Source organism: Trachurus japonicus, unplaced genomic scaffold, assembly GCF_045865225.1.
Source record: "Trachurus japonicus isolate A0001 unplaced genomic scaffold, Traja_1.0 AP029993.1".
Classification (NCBI taxonomy): domain Eukaryota; kingdom Metazoa; phylum Chordata; class Actinopteri; order Carangiformes; family Carangidae; genus Trachurus; species Trachurus japonicus.
In genome coordinates this window covers 24,178-39,077 of record NW_028220126.1, presented here as the reverse complement: position 1 = coordinate 39,077, position 14,900 = coordinate 24,178, and the positions used below count along the sequence as shown (strand labels likewise).

Below are 14,900 nucleotides of genomic sequence, written 5' to 3'. Positions count from 1 at the left end.
GCCTTCAACTCAGTGCAATAAGCACGCAGCAACGATTTCAAATGCTGATGAAAACGTTCAAGGGCCCCCTGACTCTGTGGGTGATACGCAGAGGACATATTATGAGTGACATTAAGTTGTTTAAGAACCTGGGAGAACAGCCGAGAAGTAAAGTTTGACCCTTGGTCTGTTTGTATAATTTTGGGAATTCCAAACACAGATATAAACTCAGTAATGGCTTTCACCACAGACCTGGTTGTGATCGACCGCAGTGGATAAGCAGCTGGATATCTGGTGGATTGACACATTATTGTTAACAAATAGGAACAACCAGACCTGGACCGAGGAAGCGGCCCCACACAATCAACTAACAGATGACCAAAAGGCTGACTCACTGCAGGGATCGGATATAACGGTGCAGGTTTCAGAGTTTGATTTGGTTTACTAGTAACCTGACACGTATGACATGTTTTTATATATTTAGAAACATCACGCTTCACACGGGGCCAGAAAAAATGCTGTAGCACCCGATGGTAGGTCTTTTTGACCCCCATATGACCAGCAACCTCATCATGTGCTGTCCGAATTACTGATGTTCTAAATTTTTCAGGCAATACCACTTGCACAATGGGATCCCCGCTAAATCCATCACCATGAGGAGCCCAAATCCTACACAGCACGTCATCATGGAGTACATAACCCTGTTTAATGTTCCCCACCTGACAGGAAGGCACCACCAAATCATACAGGTCTTTCAATGATGGATCCTTTCTCTGCTCCTGCGCCAAGTCTACATGAGAAACACAAAGATCATCTGGCACGACAAAGGAAAACTCTTTAACTTTGTCCATAGTTACCCCATCATCAGGCAGAGATGCAGCCATGGCCCGAGTCACAGCACACACTGTGGATGGTTCCAACTCAACTGCTTGCTGTGACAGCCCCCCTGGTACCACCACTGGGCCATGTGCAGCGCCCCCTGCAGAGTTTAAAGAGGAATTACATGAGAGATCTGTTGACTCAGGTTCTGTCACTGGAGAATCGACTCCCCCAGGAGGAACTGGATAGGGAAGACATGTCAAATGTGGCTGCTGAACCGTATCTTGGGGGGTTTGTACTAGTACAGGTCTTTCATCATCTGGCCACATACGACCATCAGGTACCAGGTCATTCCCCAAGATTATGTCCACTCCCCTCACTGGGAGCTCGGGACGCACAGCCACCTCCACATTCCCCTGGAAGAAACCACAGGACAAGAACATTTTATGCACCGGAACAAAAAGTGTTTGTAAAGCCAGACCTCTGCAGGGCACACAACCCCCTGTGTCTGACTGTAGAGAGAAAGGCAAAATGGCCTCCCTCACAAACGTGTGCATAGAACCTGAATCTCTCAACACCTTCACGGGGACTTCCATATCTCTCTCGTGTAGCCTGACAAAACCATCTGAGAGGAATATATGGTAACCTGATTCCACCTCTGCCCCATCCATGGCTTGAACCTGCATTGGCGCCACCAATCCAGCTGACTTTACCTGACCAGGATTAACTCTAACCACTACGTGTAGGGCATTCATTTTTCCAGTGCCCTTTTTGTCGACAATAATGACACACTTCAGGCCCACCTTTACTGTTAAAGGGTTCTGACCTTGGAGCCCTAGATGTTGTCTGAGAGTGTCCCCCACTAAAGTGTGCTCTCTCATTAAAGTGTGCCCTTTCATTAAAGTGTGCTCTCTCAGTGTTAAATCGCTCTCCAAATATACGTCTGTGTGTTAGTACATATTCATCAGCTACAACTGCTGCTTCACTTGGAGTGGAAACTTTACGTTCAGTGATGTACGTGGCGATGTGTTCTGGTACAGTCTGTTTAAACTGTTCCAATATTACTAGATCACACAACTCTGGAAAAGTCTCCACATTATCTGCCTTACACCAACGGTTAAAGTGCAGAATCAAATCCCTTACAAATTCCACATGTGTTTGTTTTCCCGTTTTCCTCCAGCCTCTGAACTTTTGTCGGTACGCTTCAGCCACAAGTTCATAGGCTTTTAGTACCGCCGCTTTTACCTTTTTGTAGACCTTGCAGTCCGCCACCGACATAGAGGAATACACCTCCTGTGCTTTTCCTGTAAAGACACACTGCAACATTAGTGTACGCTCCTCATCCGGCCAACCTCTAACATCAGCCACACGTTCAAACATTGCAAAAAATGTCTCAACATCCTTTTCCTCAAACTTTGGCATTAATCTCAAATGTTTAGTGACATCAAAACCAGATTCCCCCCTGATCGCCCCAACCGGAAGTTTACCCGCTGAAATCAGCCCCAACTTATTCTGCTCCACTTCCAGTTTCATTTGTTCCACCTTGTACTTCATTTTTTCTAACTCCTTTTCATGTTCAAATTTCAACATTAACAATTCCTTTTGCTGTTCAAAGGTTAACCCCGGCACAGAAGTAGTAACCCCACTCTTACCATCATCGACCATCAGGACTCCTTCCTCTTGCAGATTTGCCTGTACAATACTCATGATGGTCTCCCTTGTACGTCTGGCATCCACCGCAACCGAATAATGGTGTGCCACCTTGAGAAGCTGCTCCTTCGTATATTGCTCTAGTAACTCATAAGAGGGACATTTAATGAAATCCTCAACACTGGCAGCCATACCTGAACCCAACCCAACAGTCTAGATAAACAATACAAAATGTGGCGCCCCCACTGGGTCCCCCCTACTAACTGCCTAACCAAAACCTACTTACACTCAGCCCTAGTCTTCAGTGGCATTGCTGAGTTCGCCAAGGGCCCTCCCAGGATACCACCCAAAACAGTAAAGGCAAAAAAAAACTGCAGCAGAGCCTCTATTAGGGACTGCTGCTACACCTAACAGAGGGGAACACCAGTGAAAAAATTTGCCACACTTACTTTATCTCCAAACTCTGTACTTACCAACTCAGTATACGTCTCCACCAACCTGCATCAGCAGACCAACAATTCCTACCCAAAACACTGGCTTTAGACGAGCCCCCATTTTGTCACGTTCCATGTTCCAGGAACTGGACAAAAGGTGGAGAGACAACTGAGTTTGGCAATTTTTAACAAAAAGAATTTATTAATGAACTTAAAGACAACTCGAACCAAGACAAAACAAACCAACAAACAAAGAAACAAAGAAACAAAAGAGTCCACAGGTGGAGCAGGGCTTCCACCCCAGCCGGAGTCTAGAGAGAGAGTGAATGTCCAGTGCTGAGCCTTTCTGCTCGGCCAGGCCACACCCCACCAGGTGCCATTCATCAGCCTGATGAACTGGCTGATGAGCTGAACTGGCTGATGAGCTGCTGCAGAAACTCCTCCAGCCATCACAGTGACCATGGTGGGGGGCGTGGTGGTGTGCGGCTCCATCAGCTCGGTCAGAGCTCTGTGGGAGACCCGGATCAAGAGGAGGAGGGAGGAGCAGGACGAGGAGGAGCAGCAGAGGAGGAGGAGCGGCACCGAGCGGCGCTCCAGACTCAGCCTGGGGGTCTGGGAGGACCGGGCCCTTCTGGCTCGACTCAGACAGAAGCTGCAGACCGAGGACGGACGGCTGGTGCTCCGCATCGAGCAGGAGGAGTGGAAGGTATCAGATTATTGTCCTGGTCCAGTCTTCTTTTTTTTTTTAAGTAGGCCTATATTTTTGGGGCTTTTATTGCCTTTAATTGATAGTGCAGTCGAGAGAGAGACAGGAAATGGGGAGGCAGAGAGTGGGGGAATGACACGCAGGAAAGGGCCGTCCAACGCGGGACTCGAACCGGGGCCGCCTGCACCGAGGACTGAGCCTCAACATGGGGCGGCAGCTCCACCCAGTGAGCTAAACACCGCCCCGTATAGGGATTTTTTTAAGCAAAAAAGTCAGCGTATGCATGAAAAAGTGCAAAATCATTAACTTTGATAAAAGGACAAGGCTTATTTACCTCTTTATTTTGTCATCCCCACCTTTCAGTCATTTACCACTATTAGTATTATTATCTTGCCTGGATGAAGCATTATGAACATAGAAAAAACTGAAATGGCAGCACTCACAAAATAATCTTGAATCATTTATTAAACGCACAGCAGTGCCTGACGGACGCGTTTCAGCCCTTGGCTTTCTTCAGCGTGGGGAATTATGAACATAGCACATCACAGCTTGTAAATAGCACAATGCAAAAAAACAATTTGATTCAGAGAGAAAAGCCAATCAGTAGCCTAGCTACTGAGACCAGACAAAAACGTAACTTTTTAACTTTATGACTATCACCTCCTTGGGACAGTCCATTTAAGACTGTTTCTTGGCCTTGTGGCTCTTTTCATTATGTTTCTGAGCAGAATGTGGGCTTGACCAATTATGACCAGGGATTAATAAATAACGGCGCTACTTTTTTCAGTAACAGTTATCAAAAAAGTTACTGTTTCCCCGTTACAATGCTGTTACCGTTACTGACAATAAAATGTGCCATTACTTGACTCAAGAAGTCCCATCAGAAAATAGTAAAACACCTGTTAAAGTTTACGTTATACATTTTTTTTTCGGTCCATCAACTAGTCTAACATATTTGAGCATTTTATGGAATAAAACTAACTCAATAGTTACTGTTATTATGTAGTAAATTCAGTTACTAACTCTTTTTGGTAAGGCTGCAACTAACGATTATTTTCATTATCGATTAATCTGTTGATTATTTAAACGATTAACCGATTAGTTGTTTGGTCAATAAAATATTAAAAAATGTTGAAAAACATCAATCAGTGTTTCCCAAACCACCAGCTGACGTCCTCAAATGTCTTGTTTTGTCCACAAACCAAAGAGAGACTCAGTTTATTGTCATAAAGCGTCGGACGATGGCCGCATCCTCTCACACCAGTGTTGGGCAGTAGCGACGTTAAGTTCGTGAATCAGAGCCGTAGCTGGACAACTTTATCGCTGCACAGCGACCGCGCGCACCGTTGCACGTCGCTCCAAGAGCCGGTGCGTCCTGTCTGCAGCAGAGACACGGCCACTGAGAGGGCTGAGTGACGGGACCGTTCCTGTAGGAACGCGCCTTTTAATGAATCAAACCAAACACCCTGAACAGCATGCTGAGTACGAGAGGGAGAGACGACTGCAGCAGTTAAAACGAAAGCTCCTTGTCCCAGCATGTCGCCCACTCCGTCCGTGGCCGACGTCTTTTAAAACAGTGTTTCCCAACCTTGGGGTCGGGACCCCACGTGGGGTCGCTTGAAATTCAAATGAGGTCGCCTGAAATGTCTAGTAGCCTAATTGATGAATTAAAAAAAAATCTGACCAAGAAAGGTTAGGAACCACTGTTTGAAAAGACACTTGGGTTTTTTTGGAATGTACTTGCATAGATCTTTCAGCACTCACAATGGGCCGATATAAATGAAAAACTTTATTTAACTTCTAAAAAAAATAGCTTTGATGTAGCTAAGCTACTTTTGTCATTTTATTGTAGCGTAGCTTGCTACATTTCTCTGGTGGGTAGCTTCAGTGTAGTGAAGCTTCATTTCATGCAGAGTAACTTGTAGCTTAGCTCACTACATTTTCCAAGTAGCTTGGCCAACACTGTCTCACACACATACACACCACAGAGAAGCGCGCATGCATAACAGCAGCGCGTGTTGAAAGCGAAACTTAATACGGCGCGGTGCGTTCCCCCCCGACGATCGATCTGCTCGTCCCCCCCCCCCCGTCGACAGGTCAGACACCACCTTAACTAACAAATTTTCTGGGGGAAACACTGCTATGACTATATATACATTCCTAGAAATGTTTAAATGTTTTGGGAGAAATTGTACCACTTTTTTTCCAGAAATTTCTCTACAATATTTCCAAAAATTCACACCATTGGCCCTAATTAGAATGTACATCAACTAAAAAAGTAACATTCTTCAGTCTCAGAACAAATATTTATGTATTTCTCATGTTTGCTTCAAAATTTTGTCCAATGGGGGTCCATCGTCTAATTTGTGCTTGATTATGGGTCCTTGATTTGAAAAAGTTTGAGAACCACTGTCCACTGATTTCTCACCGACTTCGTTGAAAACAAATGCACATGGAGGAGAGGAGGGTTAGAAACACAGAGGAAGAGACACCTAACACTTATGATCATTTATTATCCGATGTTACAAATTCAGGTTGAAGTTCTCCTAGAAAAAGCATTCAGACAAAAAAAAAACATGTCCAGATGTCCATTTCCAGCCTCGGCAGCTAAAGGGTTAACTGTGTTTTTACCGGCGTGTGCTCAGATCAAGCTCAGCGAGGTGGTGGGGACGGGACGGAACGGACGGATCCTGAAGGAGGACATCCTGAACTTCCTGGCCCGGCAGACCGGCGCCATCTTACCTCCCACTCCGTTCCAGGAGATCCACACTCCGGGTCCGGGTGCGATTCCCGCTGCCGCCGCCGCCGCCGCCGCCGCCGCCCGGCCCGCCGGCGCTCCGGCCGCCATCAAGCCCCCGCCCGCCATCCCCAGACCCGTGTTCACCGGGAAGGACGTGACCGAGCCCCTCAAAGGTCAGAGATCATCTCAGCAGTCAGCAACGGGAAACTGTGACGTCAGTGCAGACTTTAGAGACTCTGAGATTATTGATGAGCTGATCAATCGATCACTTTGTTAGTTCTGGTGATTTAAAGGTATAGTACGTAGGAATTCCCCCCATCTAGCGGTGCGGTTGCATATCTGAACGTATTCTTGATGTTGCATTCAGGTGAAATGGGGCAGACGTCAGACAGACAACAGACGCTGCATGTAACAGGATAAACAAGCGTCTATGTAAACAAGTGGTCCGCCAGCACGAGGCAGAACAATACAGGCCTGACAATATGTTGTCATGGTGATGTGGTATTGTTTTACCGTCTTTCTCTGGTGGAGTAAAATGACATCCGGTTGGATTGCCGACGGCCGTCTGCCTGACTGCACCTGAATGCAACACCAGTGCCTCCGTCCTTCCTCACACTACACAGTGGTGACAGTTTTAACAGGCCGTTTCCGTGGTTACCTACGCTCACGCTGTCACTCAACGTAAAAAATGGCGCTGCAACATGGCCGCCTCGGTTCGGTGCGTCAACCACTTATGTATTTGTAACGACTTGTAACAACTCATTCTAAGGTACCAGAAAGCTTTCATTTGTATGCGGGTGTGATTCACCTTCAGTGAAATACGGATTTATGAAAGACAGATTTGATTTTTACTAATAAAAGGCCAAATAAGTTACATACTGGGGCTTTAAAGGGCGTAGGTTTAACCCAGACCCAGATGGTGGTATAAGAATTGCAGAAAAACCTGAACCTTTAGCCTTCAGTAGACTGTGAATACTGTTTTCCTTCTTTATGACCTTTGAGGTGCATCTAGGTGACCACAATTTTACTGATTTAAATTCATACGGGAAGCAAGTTGTTGCTAAAACTGGGAACTTTTAGTTAGGGCCACGGGGCAAACACATCGAGGCACTGTCCTCTGGCTTCTGCAAGACACAAGTCTCGTCTATTGGTGTGTTAATCCACGTTTCGATAGGTATTATAGTTTTTGATCAGTCACTGTTTAATGACCATGACCGTATTTGGAGAAGTGTTGAGATTATAATGGGTGTGTATTGGGCGGAATGTTCGTGTCAGAGTGGGAGAAGTTGCCAGAAATTGTCTGAATTTTTCTCTTTCCACGCTGCTCACGGGCACAATTTACACTCTACACACATAATCTTTTCCACAGTTGTAGACAAACTTGTCCTCTCTCTAACAATGTGTTCATCAAAGCAGAGAGACTTACAGAATTTAAACTGTGAGCCTCTCATTGCGGCCAGGTCTCTTCCTGCCGCCCATTGACTCTAATACAAAGATTTTCTGAGAGAAGCAGAAGGGACCCCTGTTTATAACTCACAAGTGTTTCCAAAATATTTACTGTAGAAACACCAAAGTCATATCAAAGTGTTCAGGAAGTCTTTACGACGACCACGGTCTGCTTCTTCTTCTGATAGTAGCTACCGTTTTCTCAGAATAAGCCCAAATGTGAGACCAGCGCAGAGGCAGAAAATCACCCTCTTTTCTCCACGTTTCTGTCTGCCTCAGCCTGGGGGGCCTCTATCGTCATTGGCAACCACCTCAAGTTGCCGTGGTAACCTCTGAGCCTCAGGCCAGAGCCAATCAGAGACCAGTTCTGCTCTGAGCACTGTCTACCACACATTTATGATGCGTTCCAGGCAGGCTTTTGAACCCGTAAGTCACCAGTTACGAGTTACAACTGGGAACTGGGAGTACATCGATCTAGTACGAGTTCACAGGTGGGAAGTTACGAGTTTGACTGTACGTTCCAACGGGTAACCATAGGAACAGGTCGGAAAAACACGAGTTACGGGTTGCCTGGAACGCACCATTAGATCAAGGCTCTGCCAAACACACCAACACACACAACACACTCTCCTCTCTTATCGCCACTACCTCAGTTTCTGTTCAGTTGAAGCTTTTTTCTTTGTTTTTCTGCACTGTTTGATGGGCCGGTGTCAAAAGTGACCAATTTTAAAATGAAAACGATGAATAAACATTAGCTACTTGTTTTTCAATCTACATTAATTTGTATTAGTTTAAAACCACAGGCCGCTGAAAAACGTCTGGCCCAGATAAAGTTCTTGGTTTGAAAATCTGTCCCAACTGAATTGGTAGTTGAATATCCCTTTAACACCAGATTGTTATTGACCAGGTTTCCACAAAGCGATGGTGAAGACGATGACGGCCGCTCTGATGATCCCTCACTTCGGCTACTGTGACGAGGTCGACCTGAGCCGCCTGGTGGCACTGCGGGCGGAGCTCCGGCCCCTCGCCGAGGGCCGGGGGTCAAACTCAGCTTCATGCCCTTCTTCATCAAGGTACGGGGCTGAGAGGTGGGGCGAGGGGGCGGGGCTTGGCGGGGGGCGACCTTGATGCTGATTGGTCACGTGATGTTTGATGCTGACGTTGATGCTGTGCTCTCATTGGCTCAGGCTGCCTCTCTGGGACTCCTGCACTTCCCCATCCTGAACTCCTCATTGGACCAGAGCTGTCAGAACATCACCTACAAGGTACGACCCGGTCCAGACTGGACACTTTCTACATTGTAGATTCAAACTTTTTCTTTAAGACCCAGTTGTTTCAATCCGTTGTTTTGCCATCCAGGATCACGTAATCCACCTTTACCTTTACCCCAGTTGTTCAGAGCAGATACAAGCTTCTCTAGATGACCAAATCCAGATAATGAGTGTTTTAAATGTGTAAACAACAGGTAGAACAGCAGCATGGAGACACTCAGAGTGGATTTATTTGAAAATGGGTGTTTGTGTTGTTTTCTCTGCTGTTTGTTGTTTCTTCAATGTCGTTTAAACAGCCAGACCTCATCTGACAACTAGTGTTGTCACGATACCAACATGTTGGTACCGGTATCGGTACCAAAATGTTTTTCAATACTTTTCGATACTTTTTGGTACTTTTCCAAATAAAAAGAGAACACAGAAAATATCATTATTGGCTTTATTTTAATAGAAAATCTTAGAACTATAATATATGTATCAGTAAATAATCAGTAAATCAATAAACAATCACTGCTGCTGCAGGATTAAAATTTAAATTTCCATCGATATTAATTTGAACTCTTCCTAAATTAAAACATTAGTGGTCTGTTTAAAAATGAATATCAACTTGTTTTCTTTGTATTATTTGAGGTCTGAAAACACTGCATCTTTTTTTGTTATTTTGACCAGTTGTAATTTTTGGGAGAAATTGTTATCAGTAGTTTATAGAATGAAACACAAACTATCATTTTACTCAAACACACACACCTATTGTTTCCCATACATTGACCAGTGTGTGGTGCAGTGTCACAGAATCAAGACCAAGACACAAATTGATTCTGCTTTTTTTTTCTATCAACGCAATATCGTTCCGTTAATTCATCTCCGCGTTTTCATTTCTTTATTTATTGAATTGGGACAGTGCACATTCATCAACACTGACGCATTAAGCATCAGTGTAAATGTGCCGGATTTAGCACAACTGCTAAATTTCAGCCGCAGTCCCAAGGCAGGGCGTAGCGCTCTTTCGCTGTGTTCACACACAACACACACACACACAGAGAGAGAGAGAAGCGAGCATGCATGCCCGTGGTGCGCGGTAAAAATGAAACTTACCAACCAGCAGTGTTTCCTATTAATTAACGAGTCTGTGGCGGCCCTTCTCTCACGTGCGCGCTGGTGCACACACACAAACACGGTCAAAGTTTCCTGATCCGACTAAAAAGTTCTGATCAACACAAACTGAGGGTTTGATCCAGATTAAAACCAAGACTGGATCACATGATCTGGTTTTAGTTTTTGCAATAACCCGTTTTCAAGGTTTTATCCGATCAAACTGGGCACTTTTCGTTAGGGCCACGGGGCAAAGACAGCGAGGCTCTGTCCTCTGACTTCTGCAAGACACAACTCTCGTTTATTGGTGTATTAATTCACGTTTTTCGATAGGTATTATAGTTTTTGATCAATCACTGTTTAATGACCATGATCATATTTGGAGAAGTGTTGAGATTATAATGGGTGTGTATTGCGCAGAATGTTCAGGCTAGCGTGGGTGACATCATTTTTCTCTTTCCACGCTGCTTACAACCACAAATGACACTCTACACACATGATTTTTTCCACATTTGTAGACAAACGTGTCCTCTCTCTAACAATGTGTTCATCGAAGCAGAGAGACTTACAAAATTTAAACTGTGAGCCTCTCATTGCGGCCAGGTCTCTTCCTGCCGCCCATTGACTCTAATACAAAGAGAAGCAGGAGGGACCCCTGTTTATAACTTGCAAGTGTTTCCAAAATATTTACTGTAGAAACACCAAAATCATACCAAAGTGTTCAGGAAATCCTTACGACGACCACGGTCTGCTTCTTTTTCTGATAGGAGCTACCATTTGGTCAGAATAAGCCCAAATGTGAGACCAGCGCAGAGGCAGAAAATAACCCTTTTTCTCTACATTTCGTATGTTTGTGTCACTGAAAACATCTGGCCCAGATAAAAAAGTTCTTGGTTTGAAAGTCTGTCCCAACTGAATTTGTAGCTGAATATCCCTTTAACAGCAGATCAGACCTGTTATGTGTCAGATAATCATTAATCAGTTGTCATTGATCAGGTTTCCCAGAATCCGATCAGATCACTGGGTCTGGATCAGTCTGACCCGGTTACTTCACATCATTTATATCTAATCACCTTGGTGTGTCTCTTTGCCCTCAGGCGTCTCACAACATCGGGCTGGCGATGGACACGAGTCAGGGTCTGCTGGTCCCCAACGTGAAGAACGTGCAGCTGCTCAGCGTGTTCGACATCGCCCAGGAGCTGAACCGGCTGCAGACGCTCGGCGCCGTGGGGCAGCTGGGAACGTCGGAGCTGACGGGGGGAACGTTCACCCTGTCCAACATCGGATCCGTGAGTCCAGACGCCGCCGCTCTGAGGACGGAGACGGACTCTAGACCCGCTCTAACCACAACCTGTTTCCTCTGTGTGTGTGTTGTAGATCGGAGGGACGTACGCCAAACCAGTCATCCTCCCTCCTGAGGTCGCCATCGGAGCGCTGGGGAAAATGCAGGTGAGTTCCAGACTTTCCCACGGCCCATGAACACACCACAGAGGTCAAAGTACTTAGATAAGCCAAGCCCCGCCCCCTTCCTGTGCAGGGTATATAATAAAAAAAGAAAGAAAGGTAATTAGAGTTTAAAGGGATAGTTCAACATTTTGTCAAATTGGCCCATTGCCATAATCCAGAGCAGAGCTGCGAGCTGCTCAGAGCTACGCTACAGAGGCTCATTATGGGATTTCTTGGTTCCCTCATCAAACTCATCAAATACACAATCCAACAACTCCACAACGCTCTGGCGGACAAGTTGTGAGCTGCACATTCACCACGCTATGAGATAATAACACAACGTTACCACACAGAGTTGTTTTAGAGGGAAATACAGAGACTGTTGATGAAAAACTGTCCCTGAAGGCAACGCGCATCAGTGGTTTTGCATGAATTTACCTCCGTCCAATCAGGAATCACAAAAACCACGCCCCCATTGCTCGACTCCAGCGTGTGCTTCATTGCAGCTGGAGACTGTTGTATGTATTGCACCACAAGCAGAGCGATTGATATAACAGAGGGGCTACAGCAGGCTGCCGCTATCATGTTCTTCTATGGGACAGACAGCACTGAGCTTGCTTTTGAATGGTAAAATATTAAAAAATAAACCCTATAAGGTATATTTACAACTGTTAACTGAATTATTGTACATCAATGTCAGTTCTCAAACAAAAGGCAAAATCTTTTTGCTTCATGGTTTTATTTGTCACTTTGAATTGAAGATTAGCCTGCCCTACAGTAAAAATGGCATAAAATAAAGAGTAAAGCAATATATTAAGCGGTAATATATGTATTTAAGCATCAAAGATGTTCAATCAAACCAACAACGTTCAAAACACACAGCCATTCTCACAAGTATAAAGTCCGCTAGCTTAATGCTAACGTATAATGTAAAACCTCATAGACGGGCTAACAGAAATTAGCATCGCATTTCGTGGCAACCGACTAATTTCTGACACTGTGTGTGTGTGTGTGTGTGTGTGTGTGTGTGTGTGTGTGTGTGTGTGTGTGTGCTCTCAGGTGCTGCCCCGGTTCGGCGCCGGCGGTCAGGTGGTCCCGGCTCACATCATGGCGGTCAGCTGGTCGGCGGATCACCGCATCATCGACGGCGCCACCATGTGCCGCTTCTCCAACCTGTGGCGGGAATACCTGGAGAACCCGGCCAGCATGGTGCTGGACCTCAAGTGACCGGACCCGACCGGATGGAACCGGATGGAACTGGATGGAACCGGACCGCCAACACTAACACACCTTCACCTCTCCCCCTTCGCCGCCACCGCCACCGCCGCCGCTGCTGCTGCCTTCATCATCATCATCATCTTCTTCTTATTCTTCTTTTCTCTCATTTCCTTGTTGCCTTTGAGCGAGTTGCGGCGGCGGCGCGATGCGGCGGGGGAGGGGCCAGCCTGTCAATCATGTCGTTTCCATGACAACCACTCATTCACTCACTCACCCCCTTACTCTCTCACTCTCTCTCTCTCTCTCGGTTGGAGGTTTAGAGGTTTTTGTAGTTTTTTGGTCCAAGTTGAACCAGGGTTCAGCTCTTCAGGTGCTGGTGGTTCTGGGTCTGGATTCTCTTTGCTGGGGGGTCGGGGGTGTCTGTGTGTGTGTGTGTGTGTGTGTGTGTGTGTGTGTGTGTGTGTGTGTGTGTGTGTGTGTGCTCTCGCATTTATTACTTGGTGGGGCCATACCACCTGTAGCCCACCAACAGTATGGGGCCATGAATTCTCGTGGGGCCATTTTGCTGGGCCCCACACCGTTTAGTGCTTTAACGTGGCTCAGGAGCCTTCCCTGATGCTCCTCATGCTTTTTTCTCACTTGGCCCACAAGGTGACAAAAAGTGGAAACGTGTGTGTGAAGTGTGTGTGCTCACTTGGCCCCTGGAGGTTGGGGGATGCAACTGCAGCCACACACACACTTCCGGAAGTGTGTGTCATTTTGCTGGGCCCCACTCCGGAAGTGTGTGTGATATTAGCCAATATTAGCTAATGTTCAAGACCATTAAGCGTCATAGTCTCGCGGGATTTTACGGGATTTGTTTGAGAGCTAATACTGTAATGATAACACATACCGATGCTGTAAAATGAAAAATAAAAAATGAAATGATCTGACTAATGTAGCGTAACAATTGTTTTAATCCTTGATGATTTAATGTATGTTTTTATTTACATTTTCTCTTCCCTTCTATATTTGATATGTGTTTGTTTTGATTTTTACTCACTTATCTTAAAGCAGATAACAGCGGCACGGCCGTTTCGGCTAATGCTGTGTTCAAGGCAGGCTTTTGAAACCGTAAGTTACAGCTTCAAGTCACAACTACGACTTGGTAGCGTTCCAGGTAACCCGTAGCTCGTGTTTTTACCGTCCTGTTGTCTGTGAAAGTTCCCTATAACGGCCACTCGTAACTTCCGACCCGTGAACTCGTACCAGATCGAACTGGTATGACTTCACAGGAAGGAAAAACACAAAGTACGAGTTTCCTTGAACGCACCATGAGTTAGCAGCCCCCGCCCTTGTCAGGCATCAATTGGTCCTCGTGCTACGTCACCACATTCACGCGCATCCCTTGGCTGCACACAGCCCTTCATGCCGTTCTCTCCCCTCATTGGATAACACTTGTATCCCACAAGGAAAATTTTCTCCTCGGGTTACAGCAGAGCAGAGTGACGGAGAGACTCGTGTTTAGGCTGAAATACTTCATGTAAGTGATTGCTGACGGAAAATAGGACTATTTAGGACTTATATTAACAAAAACATTCCACTGATATCTGCTTTAATTTTTGTTTATTTAATGTTATTCTTAATAATTATCTCTGAAACATGATGTCTGCTCTTGTTTAATTTTGGGCAGATATAATATTTGCCTGACTAATTTGTAAATGCATTTGTTTAAATAAATAAAATAAAAATTAAAAAAAAAAAAAAAAGACCGATGCTGTAACAACTGAACCACAAATTATTAAGGTATGTTTATTTTCAGTTTTATTTTATTTTTAATTAAGATTTTTTGTCTATAAAAAGTTTTGTGGGACTACAAGAAACAAACTTACAACATTAGTATTAATACAAACTGTGCCATTTGATGCTGAAATAGCTATAGGTAGAAAGCATTGTTCCCCAGATAACAATATAAAAGATCGTTTCTGTTATCTTAGGCTAATTAGCTGCTAACCATTAACTTTGGAGAGCTAGCGCTTTTAGCGGAAGCTGGCCGTAGCCAAGGGGGATCGGAGGGTTCGTTCGAACCCCCCCCCACACACACCCCCACCGCCACCACC

At 45.4% G+C, this 14,900-nt stretch overlaps 1 pseudogene; it reads left to right on the top strand.

Annotated features, from left to right (window-relative positions):
- The first annotated feature begins 5,877 nt into the window (after positions 1-5,877).
- LOC146960795 (lipoamide acyltransferase component of branched-chain alpha-keto acid dehydrogenase complex, mitochondrial-like) lies at positions 5,878-12,810 on the top strand (annotated as a pseudogene).
- Positions 12,811-14,900: the final 2,090 nt, after the last annotated feature.